Source organism: Sinohyriopsis cumingii, chromosome 19 (assembly GCF_028554795.1).
Source record: "Sinohyriopsis cumingii isolate HCF-2022 chromosome 19, ASM2855479v2, whole genome shotgun sequence".
Classification (NCBI taxonomy): domain Eukaryota; kingdom Metazoa; phylum Mollusca; class Bivalvia; order Unionida; family Unionidae; genus Sinohyriopsis; species Sinohyriopsis cumingii.
In genome coordinates, this window is record NC_142979.1 from 70,777,181 (window position 1) to 70,789,930 (window position 12,750).

Here is a 12,750-nt window from a genome sequence, read left to right on the forward strand (position 1 = left end):
AGTACTTGTGCTTGAATAGAGACCATTAAGAAGTTCTTGATAAATACACGTACATAATCACTGACGTTTTAATATAAAAAAAATCAAATCAAAACCCTTTTGCAAGACTGTCTTTGTATTCCATTATTTATTCCATAGCTGTATTTAGAGTACTCGTAGTTGGTTCATAACTAATTTGGATGTGGATTGTGTCAACTGGTCAGAAGTCCTTGTATTTTTGTCATGGAAACTTGATTCTCATGACAAATGCTTTCTGTTCATCAACATGATCACTATATCAGTGCTTTCATAAATTACACGATACAATCTGGAAAAGCAGTGAGATTTATATTTCGTTCTCAGACAAGTTAATAACTTGGGCTGATGCCTTTTGGACATGAAAAGGATTTAGCACATGGCGTGGTTAAGAAACGCTTGAACCTTGACAGTAATTGCATTCATATTGAAGAATTCATAATAGTTAAATGACTGGAAATGTTAACCCTTTATATTTTTGATCTATATTATAACAGTTGTGTATCAAATGATCTGGTATGTTAGTATTTTGCATTATTTATAATTACCTTTCTTTTTCTTTGTCACATTTTAGAGGTATCAGCCACTCAGATACTGACTCCTGACCAATCAGGTTTGGGAAGAAAGATTGGTTCCTATAAAAAAGGATATAAAGGACGTCTCGCGCTTCAGAATCAAATAACTTATTAGGATCAACTGGCCGAGCGAAATTTATCTCAAATGGTGTTACAATCAAGTGTGCTTATGACATATTCATATTATCACATTCTTCTCAAAAATGACCGGGCAAATAAAACTGATAAAATGTAGTAGAAATTTCATTGCTTTTTTGCTTACTTTGTTGTATTTGCTTGGGCAATGTATCCACGTCATTCCCATCAAAGTGTTATGCATTATGTAATCGAATCAAAACTGGCTAAATGATACAATTTAGATGAAAGACAATTGCAACTCAAGAATTTCAGCACACTTATACCTGCATGTTCTAACGCTACTTTATAAATCATACAGAAAGATCAGACCCTTACATGAAACAAGTTACAAAAAAATGTCATGGAGCATGAGAAAGGGCGACATTTAAAAATAATATATTCACATTTATGAAGTATCTAATGTGTCTCTTATCCACTTGCATTCAGCTCGAAGTTGGTGGTATTAAAATTGAAAACCTTTATTCCTAAACATCCCTCTGGTAATACAAAATAAACCAGCTCAGACCCTGTCCATAAGACCTTGCATACAAGGATTAAAACACTAAGGATAAACAAGAGTCTTGCATCTGCTATTGCTACTGAAGCTATTGGGTATGTTCGTGACCAAACACAGCAACCACAGTTATCTGAATTCAAACTTCATAAGCTTAGTGGTGATTTATTCTACCGACATGCAAGCCAGGTAAAGGCGTTCGACAGCTGCTAAGATATACAATACCTGGAATCACATCGGTATTACAAACCTTTGGCCAACCTGGAGTCAAAGTATCTATTGTCCTTAATGAGCATCTGCAGGGGTGCCGTCTTGGTTTAGTTAAGACACAGTCGACCGGGATGTCGATGAATCTTTTGTAATCTGACTCGTCCCCTTGTCATCAACTTGGTGGCACACTGACCTCACCTCAGCACTAATGAATACAATCATTGTCATATATCAATGTTTGAATCAGCGAGAGTGCAAATGAGCTCGGTTAAATGATTTATGTTGTGTTGTAGATGAAGCAAGACTCTAACTACCAACATTCGTTTACTGTTCGAGTGATTATGCAAACCGATCATTCACATTTCGTTTCTAGCACAGTAATTGCTAATGTATGGAAATATAGACTGGTATTTGCTGCCCGTCTATCTCCATTAACAGTGCTTAAATTCATTTCTCCTTTATTTCAATTTTCAGTGTCATAGAGCTTGTTTTGTGTGTCATAGTACCTGTATTTATGTTTAATTAGCAAATCTTGAATATATAATGTACATGGATGCCGAGAAGCAGTTTCAATCAAACTGTCTGTATGCAATTTAATCAGCCATTTATGCGTGCAATATCAGGAGTTGGGAGAATTATTCCATACCAAGGCAAAACATTTTAAGTCATGGGACAGAATAAACAAGGAGTAATTATATTAAATTCAGTTACGTTTATACTGAAATGTGTGGCTAGTTCCAAGTATAACCTGCCACTGAATAGAACTCAGTTCATTTTAGTCCACAATATTAATTAATTCACCATTGTGTAAAATATATCTTATAACGTTATTCTTGTTCAAGCGAGAATTTTACATGACCATGCCTCTCATTTCGTATGACCCTATATATATATATATATATACGATTTATTAACAAATAGAGATAAACAGTTTTAGTAATATTAGTATTATGTATAATACACGCTTATTAGAAGAAAAGAAAATAAATTACAAAAAAAAAAAAAAAAAAAAAAAAAAAATTACAAAGATAAATGTAATCAACATATATACTAGTATAATCTTTATAGCTGTTAAAGTGGTTATCAGAACTCAATTTATTTAATAAAAATATGATAAAAATATGGTGTTCATTACGGTTACTATCAAGTATTTTATAAATAATTAATCAAGTATTTTATAAATAATTAATCATATTATATTGATAATTAATTACAAATTCAATTTCAATTTTTAAAGAATTAGTAAACTTATTTTTATGTTATTAGATTATACTTTTACCAATTAAGATTTTCTGCAAAGTAAAATAATATGAAATATTCATATCTAATTGTAAACAGGGGACATAATTCAGAAAAAAAAAAAAAAAAAAAAAAAAAAAAAAAAAAAAAAAAATTAATAAAAAATTACTAAATGTCATATAGTGTTTTTGAATTTAGACCTTTTGGATATACCGTGTTAAGACGGTGAATCCAATAGGTTTCCTTTAGTAGACGTTCCATTTCAGAATCAGCTTTAACAATAGGTTGGAAGGAGAAATCTTGCAATGTATGGGAATTTTTGTTAAAATGTGCGGCAACATGAGATGAAAATGGTTGATCGATATAATTTTTTATATCTGATCTATGTTGGTTCATACGTTTAGATATTTGTTGACTGGTTTGTCCAACATATTGGATGCCACATTTTTTGCACGTTATCAAATAAATAACATTTGATGTTGCACAATTAATGTCACAACGCATATTAAAAGTTTCTTTCGTATTATTACTATTGAAAGAAGTATTTTCATTAATAAATGAACAGTGTGAACATCTAGGTCTATTACATTTAGTTGATGATCCTATTTTATATGATGGTTTTTCTAATTTGGAATTAGTTAGGAAATCTTTCAGATTTTTAGTCCTTTTATAAGCAAGTGTGGGTTTGCTTTCGTGTAGCGATTTAACACTTGCTTTACATGATAAGTTTAATAAATCCCAATATTTATTGATAATAATAATATATGGGATACCATATAGTCAAGCAAAAAGATACAGAAGAATTATTTCGGATGATGCTGTTTTTAAATCATACTTGACAGAGCTAGGTCAGCATTTTTTAAATAGAAATTACCCTATTGACATCATTAATACTGCTTTCCAAAAGGTATCTTCTCTTACACAGCTTGAATCTTTACAATATAAAATCAAAAATAGAAATGAAGATATCATTCCTTTTGTTATTGAATATAATCCAAGTTTGCCTAATATAGGTAAGATTATCAATAAATATTGGGATTTATTAAACTTATCATGTAAAGCAAGTGTTAAATCGCTACACGAAAGCAAACCCACACTTGCTTATAAAAGGACTAAAAATCTGAAAGATTTCCTAACTAATTCCAAATTAGAAAAACCATCATATAAAATAGGATCATCAACTAAATGTAATAGACCTAGATGTTCACACTGTTCATTTATTAATGAAAATACTTCTTTCAATAGTAATAATACGAAAGAAACTTTTAATATGCGTTGTGACATTAATTGTGCAACATCAAATGTTATTTATTTGATAACGTGCAAAAAATGTGGCATCCAATATGTTGGACAAACCAGTCAACAAATATCTAAACGTATGAACCAACATAGATCAGATATAAAAAATTATATCGATCAACCATTTTCATCTCATGTTGCCGCACATTTTAACAAAAATTCCCATACATTGCAAGATTTCTCCTTCCAACCTATTGTTAAAGCTGATTCTGAAATGGAACGTCTACTAAAGGAAACCTATTGGATTCACCGTCTTAACACGGTATATCCAAAAGGTCTAAATTCAAAAACACTATATGACATTTAGTAATTTTTTATTAATTTTTTTTTTTTTTTTTTTTTTTTTTTTTTTTTTTTTTTTTTTTCTGAATTATGTCCCCTGTTTACAATTAGATATGAATATTTCATATTATTTTACTTTGCAGAAAATCTTAATTGGTAAAAGTATAATCTAATAACATAAAAATAAGTTTACTAATTCTTTAAAAATTGAAATTGAATTTGTAATTAATTATCAATATAATATGATTAATTATTTATAAAATACTTGATTAATTATTTATAAAATACTTGATAGTAACCGTAATGAACACCATATTTTTATCATATTTTTATTAAATAAATTGAGTTCTGATAACCACTTTAACAGCTATAAAGATTATACTAGTATATATGTTGATTACATTTATCTTTGTAATTTTTTTTTTTTTTTTTTTTTTTGTAATTTATTTTCTTTTCTTCTAATAAGCGTGTATTATACATAATACTAATATTACTAAAACTGTTTATCTCTATTTGTTAATAAATCGTATATATAGTTTTCAGTAGAGATATATGTATCTTTAAGATCCAGTTTTATATATATATATTTATGTATTAAGATATCATTAATCTTTGCTGTATATGCACATCTCCATGTAAATTATTCGTTAAAGTATTAGATAATTACGTTAAAAATGTAAGCTATGACGTCATCTTGTTTATATCATTGTTTATTTCATTGATCACTTAGAAACAACATATTTAATGACGTAGGCAGTGATATTGAATTCAGTTTGAATTCAGTCTGATGAAGCATTAAAGCGAAACCGGTCACACATTCTACGTGTTGGTGTTGTTTATTTTATAATTTATATATATATATATATATATATATATATAAAGAGCACTAGGCCTGTTGATCCTTGGAATCACTCCTCTCATAATATGTGAATACAAACATTAATAAGGCATGCAGTAATTGTGGATATTAGGTTAGTACTTAAAGATTCTTTGCTTCTTATAAATTGTTCTCACATGTACGGTTGAACATAGCGTTAATAACTTCTAGCTATCAGAAATCCCCTTTTCTCCAATCAGTACGTCATTTTTTTAGAGTATTTTTCTTTTAAAATTCCTATATCATTCCGCCAAAATGAGATTTAATATTTCACTGATTGAACAACGTTCTCTCTGATGAATAACACAAACAACTAGTTCTCTCTACAATCATAAAAATGGTCCAATCACACAGAAAAGAAATCCGATGAACATATGTAAATATGAATCAACATCTGTGTACTTGTACTTATCATTATCATTGTTGTGCAATTGAAATAAAATTTCGTTTATAAACGATTGCCATTCAAAATAGTGTATTGAGTTTCAGTGCTTGCACATCTGAACAGTCACACAAGATTAGCACTATAACTATTGAAAGGTAAGACTCTAACATTAAGTATTTTACAATGTATCTTTAATTCACTTAATACTGTAAAGTTGTTCGTGCGTATACTATTGTCAAGGCTGCATACCTTGAGCTGAGACGCATCAGCTCCAGTCGCAAATGTATGTCAGGTGATGCCGCTAAAATACGTGTGTTCATTAGTGCTTTCGATACTGGACTAATGTAACTCATTTCTGTCTGGTTCATCTCAATATCTACTCCAGAAACTTCAAAAAGTTCAAAACACAGCTGATCGGATCATTCTTAGAGTATCACGATCAGAGCACACCTTTCCGCTGCTCTGTACCCTACACTGGCTATCCATTCGATCCGGTATCAAGCACAAAATTTGTTCTCTGTGCTACGTTTCACTGACGGACTCCAGTCCAACATTGCTATCCGACCTTTCCCATGTGTACACACCAGCAAGTTACGTACACTCTTATTCTGATAGATAATCGGAGACTCATTATTCCCATTATGAAGACGAAGTCATATGGACAACGTTCTTTTGCATAACAGGGCCCAGCAACGGGGAATGAATTGCCCACTGAGCTGAGACAAAAAGACGCAGTGATCCCACTGAAGAGTGTTCTTAAAACTCACATATTTCGACTGCAAAAACAAACTTAAAGGCCAAATGTGTCCTACTTTAAATATTTTCAGCATGGGCTTAGGTTTTCTAATTTCATGGTGTTTGTTTTTTGTAATCATATCGTTATATACGTTATTTTATGTTATAGGTGTTGTCTAATGTTGTAAATCGCGTAGAGCTTCGAAAGATTCGGCGCTATACAAAGTCCTAATTATTATTATTATTATTATTATTACTAGTTTTGCTTTTGCTGACGTTACATTTTGTTACAGCCAATTCACAGATCAATGATTATGTTACAATGATAAATTTAGTAGTTTATGTAAACTCTATTTGTGTTTTGTCCAATTATTATAAAAAGATTAGTAAAAGTTAAAATATATTTTAAAGCTATAACACTAAGGCAGAGATAAATGAATCTATGGATTTGTATTTGTGTCGGATGTGAAGAAAAAAACCGATCTCAAAGTTCTTGCTAGTTTGCTTTGTATACGAATTAATTCACTTTTCTCATCCCTGTACTAAACGTTGCATGCAACCGTTTAGTCTTTCTAAAATATAGAAGAGTTTCTTTTGTTATACCGGAGATGTGTAAATCAATGCTTTTTTCATTATAAATATGTTATATAATGATATCACAGCCTCAAAACAAATAAAGAAAGAGTACCATAAAATGACGACATTATTTCTTTATCACAAATTAAAAACAGAACAATGATTCAGATATTTCTGAAATTAATAAAGTCTTCAATTAAAATCAACAACATAAAGAAATCTGATTGGGAACGATTAATTTGTAGAGCAACATAAATATGAATATTTATTATATCTGTATAATGGCTTCGAATGTCCAATTATTCACGCAAAGATTAAACAATTGTAAGAACATATTGAACACAACTTAAAACAAACTATATAGAATTGAAGCAATGTCTAACCGAACAATCTACCTACGCAATGCACAAGCAAAAGAATTTTAGCAAGAAAAATTTGTGTTAGCCATTCGGATGACAAGAAGAGAGAAAATGTTACTTACATTCAATCATATTGGGAGGATAAATTTCGATATAAACACATTTTCGACGTGGCTGATATTGTCTGGAAGTATGCATGGTCTGGATAAGTGAAATATAAAGATATATACGGTTCCAAACATCCTATAAAAGTATTCCAAATTCTTCTTAATTACTCTAACAAGACGTACCTGTAATAGAACGTTCAAAACAACGTTAGAAAATACTTCCTTAGAAATAAAAATAAAAGATTTGTTGATATACGTGTTATGTATATTTAATTTGTATTGTTTGCTAGTTTTTATGCATGATTGTATGTTATGTTTTTTGTAAAGAACATCATGCATTGCGTATATTTCTCTATTAGGTCAGATTAAATATTGAGACCATTATTACTGGAAGTAAACATGTTTATTTGAATCTGAGTCTAATACATTAGTTTTCCAGTTGGAATTACTAAACCTTTTGGCAATTTTTAATATTTGGAGAGGAGACTGGCCTATATTCTGGCTCAGTTAGTATGTCTTATTTTTACATCAATCTTGTTTACTTGAATAAATAATCAATCTAATTTGATTTTCTAATTGGAATGAATCTTATTGTTGTGTTCAGCATTTAATTTGGGATGATTTTTATTTGTTCAAATTAGGCACTGGAATTGCAAAGTGCCCATTCAAATTCTTAGATTAAATCATTCTTTAGATTGTGGTGATTTCAGTCAAGGACATTTTGGATTATATTATTGTGTTCTATCAAAAGACTGGTAACACATCGCCACAACCCAGGCCATGAACATATTAGCCCGTTTGATAGATAGATATGCAGACAGACAGACTGACAGACATTATTTTGGATTCTGAGCAAGCAAGGCAGTTGTGCAACCATTAGACTATTACCATAGTCAATGAAAGTGAAGTGGCCCAATCAAACAACTAGAGTCACACAGTGACACAGCAGGAACCGGCAAGAAACACTTATGACAAATTGTTTTTACTAGACTTATATTGTATGCAAATCTGCTACGCGATTCTTTACCCGTACTCCGATTTGCTGGTGATTTTCTATTTCCGCCAACACAATCTCGTACTCGACCGCGCTAATTATTTTATCCTCGATAGCCACCATCGTGTTGAGACCGCCTTGAGCCGCTGCAAACAGTTCTGAGTAGACACGTATTCTTGAATGTAATCGTATCGAAATTAATTTGCTTGCACTATCCATCCATCCATCCATCCATCCATCCACCCACCCATCCATCCATCCATCCACCCATCCATATATATATATATATATATATATATATATATATATATATATATATATATATATATATATATATATATATACCTTCTCTCATATGTCAGTCAACTTCGGACTCAAAACACCTTGCTTCATTTAACATAAATGAATATGAAGGGATGCACATAATATATGTAGCCCTTTGTCACGTCCGGTAGCCTCACTATGGCGTCTGACGTCAACCTATCCTTTAATATCTGAAATGCTCGCTCACAAGCTTCTGTCCAAATAACCTTTGTCGGAGCCTTCTTACTTGTCAAGTAGGTCAACGGACTAGCAACATACTTGCGATAAAAACCTGCAAGTCCAATAAAAGATAGCACTTCTGTTTTAGTAGTTGGAATTGCGGCGTTCCGAAGTTGGTCGACTTAGCACTGCACTGTCTGGGGTTAGTATATCTTCACTGAGTGTGTGCCCTAGATAAGCCAGTCTCCAAAATCCTATGTGACATTTAGATGGTCGGGCGGTGATCCCTGTCTGTCGAAGTCGTTCCAGAACTTTTGTCAGTAAGACCACGTGTTTTTCCTAAGTAAATGTTGGTAACAACAAATTGTCCACGAAATTTGAAACTCCGGTACCTCTAAAAGGTTATAGCAGTTTTCTCATCATTCGGGTGAAAATGCTGGATGCATTCTGGACCCCGAACGGCATGACTACCCATTGGTACGTCCCATCTGGTGTTGCAAAGACAAGTTTTGCACGGACTTCGCTAGAACTGGAATTTTGCCAATATCCCTTTGACAATTTGTTTTAGAAATATGTTTGACGTTGATTATTCCGGCAATATGGACTCAGGATCTGGTAACATTTTGAGTGAAAGTCTGTGATACTGTTTAATTTCTGATAGTCCACATAAAAACGGCGATCGCCAGCTTTCTTCTGGACGAAAACAACCGGTGAACTGTATCCGGATTCGACTGTTTCAATGACCCCTAAGTCAAGCATAGTTCTAATTTCGTCGCGTACAGTTTATAACTTCGCATGAGGCAGTGGCTAAGATTTCAGTTTCACAGGCGTTACATCCTGCAACTTCAGTCTGAACTCCTCCAAGTCCGTCTTATCTGGTCTTTCTGTCAAGACACTTTAATGGTCCTGGAGTATGCCATCTACCTTTTCAGGTTGTTCTGACATTAACATTAGGTCAAGAATAACGTCGACGTAGGTGTCATTCCTCGTTAAGGGAGAACTAGGCAGTACTTCCGCCACTACTGCTTGTCGTCGGGTTCTTTAGTGACAACTACAGCAACCACGAACTCAGTGGGTGTCTCCGTTTTACTATAGCGTTTAAGAAAGTTAACGAGGTACAACTTCTCTTTATCTCTTACATTGATATGGTAGCTCTGTCCACTCTTCTTTTCCGTTACAACGAACTGTCCCCTCCAGGACGCTTGAAGTTTGTTGTGCTTCAGCGGTAACAATAACAGCGCCTTGTGAACCACTCCAAACGTTCGTCCTTCTTGTCGTAGTACATGGCTTGACGTACCCGTGCGTCATAGAGATTCTTATGGGCTAAGTTGCAAATTTCCTCCAGCTTGGTACAGAGATCAACAACATACGGATAAGTGATTCGTACTTCCTCGGATCCTTTTCTTCCGTTCATAACTGTTTCAACACAACCATGGGTCATCTCACTGTCCTCCCAAAAACTAGTTCGAAAGGTGAAAATCATAGACTAGCTGTGGTCCTTCACGGTATGCGAAAAGTATCGATCGCAGTCATTCGAACAACTTCTTCGCAGCTTGCTTCAACATCCCACTGCAATGCTCTACTAGACTACTGCACTACGGGTGATACGGGGTATTAATCGGATCCTAATGGAAAGTAACTGGTTCACTTCTTATATCACCTGGCTAACAAACTGCGTCTCTTTGTTAGTAAGTATCTCTTCAGAACTACCAGCTCTGGACTCAACTCCTAACAATGCTTAAGCCATCGTAACCGAATCAATGTTTTTCAACGCAACGGTCTCTGGATATCGGGTAGCGTAATTAACAATCGTTAACAAGTAATGATTACCACTTTCTGACGCGAGCTTTACCAGACACATCAAGTCCATCGCCGACCTCGAGAAAGGTCCATCAATCAGAGGGGTGGTTCCTAATGGCACTGGGCGATGTTAGGTCTTAGGTGCAACCCGCTGTAACTTATCACACGACAGACAAAACCTCCTTACATCCTCATATATACCTGACCAGTGGAATTCCCTCACTAACCTATCTCTCGTTGTTGCCACACACATGTGGCTACCAAGTAGACTCTCGTGTACTAGCCTAAGCACTTCTTCTCTCTTAGATAGAGGTGCAATCACGTGCTTATACCACTTGGATCCTTTCCGGACGTATCGATACAAGACACCCCGTTTCAGGGCGAGCTCTACCTCAACGTCTGGCGAGTTCCGCACGGACCCCTCCTTTGCGTACCCACGTATCCTCTTAAGAGTAGAGTCTTCCTCTTGAAGTCTCCTTAACTCACCAGGCGGCTAATTGTATACGGGCGAAGTCGTGGGGTTCAGGGGCTTCGACCCTGATCTTCGCTTCATAGACCCTTCGTCTCTGCTGACTCCACGTGTACAGGTGTACAAGGCATAGGATTAAACTGTGACAACACATACGTACATACTAAAATTACATCGTGCGACAACCACGCTAATTAAATTCTTAAATTCGTCCTTTCAAATACGGCGAATCAAGGTCGACAACTGGGAGAGAATCTTTAGTCCTATTTGCAAATCTGACTTCCATTGTCTCACCTGTATAATCAGCATATATGACAAATTTTCTAGCCACCAAAGCTGGATAACTACAGATTTGCTAATACGATACCGTAACCTTCTCTCCATTTACCGTAGCTGTTGCTGTATTCGACCATTCTACTGGTTTACATTTCCTACCAGTGCCTGGTGTCACTGCATTTATCGTGGGATGATATTTCCTGCGGTCTTTGAGAATATGGCCAGGTTTGTTGCAGCCGTATTATATAACTTCAGCTTTCTTACCAGGTACCCTTATCTACCCCTTCGGACTTTCCACGGAACTGATCACGTCTGGAGTTATCGACCCCTAGCTTCCCACCATTTTGACCATTCCGTCTATCGGGTGCTAAATCGATTCTCTCCAAGAAAATATATGTCCTATCACTAAAGACTTGTCTTTGCCTACAAGATAGCCACCTGGTCCCCCTTACTTGTCTTAACGAAACCAGAACAACTCTTTAATTTTTCCCCGGAGGCAGACGAGTCTTGCTCTTCTAGTAGGAAAATCTCGGAAGAAGGAAATTCGCCCAAAGTCGTTACATTAAGTTCAACATTTCTTCTAGGGTGTACGCCTGAAGTTAAACTGACTGATCAAAATTAGCCGTTCCTAATTTTTCCACAAGATATTTATTTATTCCGTCCGATGTTGACAGCGTGGACTCTGAGAAATAGACACATACCAGCTTCCTTTTGTTAAATGATATTCGACATGGCGTTCCCATTAAGCGGGTATGGTCGGTATCTTAATGTTTACTTTCCCAGGACAGCTTTGTGATGCCCGGGTCAACTCTAAAATAGCCGTAGATGCTGGCTTCTCCCTCTCCCATTAAATTTAACAAATTGACATGGGAAAAGGCAGAAGTAACCCTCACATAAAACCTGGCTTGACTGTCATAAAATTTTAACGTACAATGTATTCGATTTTAATGTACCAATAATTACTCGAAATTCAACATATTTAAGTAGGTAACACATTTATTCGCTTATGTACATAAACTGTGTAACGGGACTTATATGAAGAATGTTAGGTTTTCAAAGATGAAAGATTATTCGTTTTTACTAAATCGAAATATCCGTATCGGACCTTTCATGGAAAACAGGAGCTGCATTCTCTGTAATATTTATTAACTCGAGATGGTGCAAGTTCAGATGATGTAAAGTTGTTATTTATTATATTTATACTACATCTATAATAATGTTTCTTCTGTGTTTATCCAGGATAAGTAACTGTAGAATTTGACTGGGTAAAGGAGAAAATCAAGAGAAATATACCGATTGTTTTCAAATTCCCTGAATGGAAAAATGGGGTGGCGTTTAGAAATTTCAAACAAAAATCACCTATTCACATTATCAGTGTTCGAAAATAACATTTAAATATTAACCAGTTAATATGGGAAACACACACACACACACTAGC

At 34.4% G+C, this 12,750-nt stretch overlaps 1 long non-coding RNA gene across 1 annotated transcript; it reads right to left on the reverse strand.

Moving 5' to 3' along the window:
• Positions 1–183: 183 nt before the first annotated feature.
• LOC149775925 (uncharacterized) lies at positions 184–7,406 on the reverse strand. Its single transcript, XR_016416442.1, has 3 exons — positions 7,306–7,406; positions 1,472–1,636; positions 184–650 (listed from the first exon to the last, which is right to left on the reverse strand). It is a non-coding gene; the product is annotated as an uncharacterized LOC149775925 (long non-coding RNA).
• Between the last annotated feature and the right edge of the window lie 5,344 nt (positions 7,407–12,750).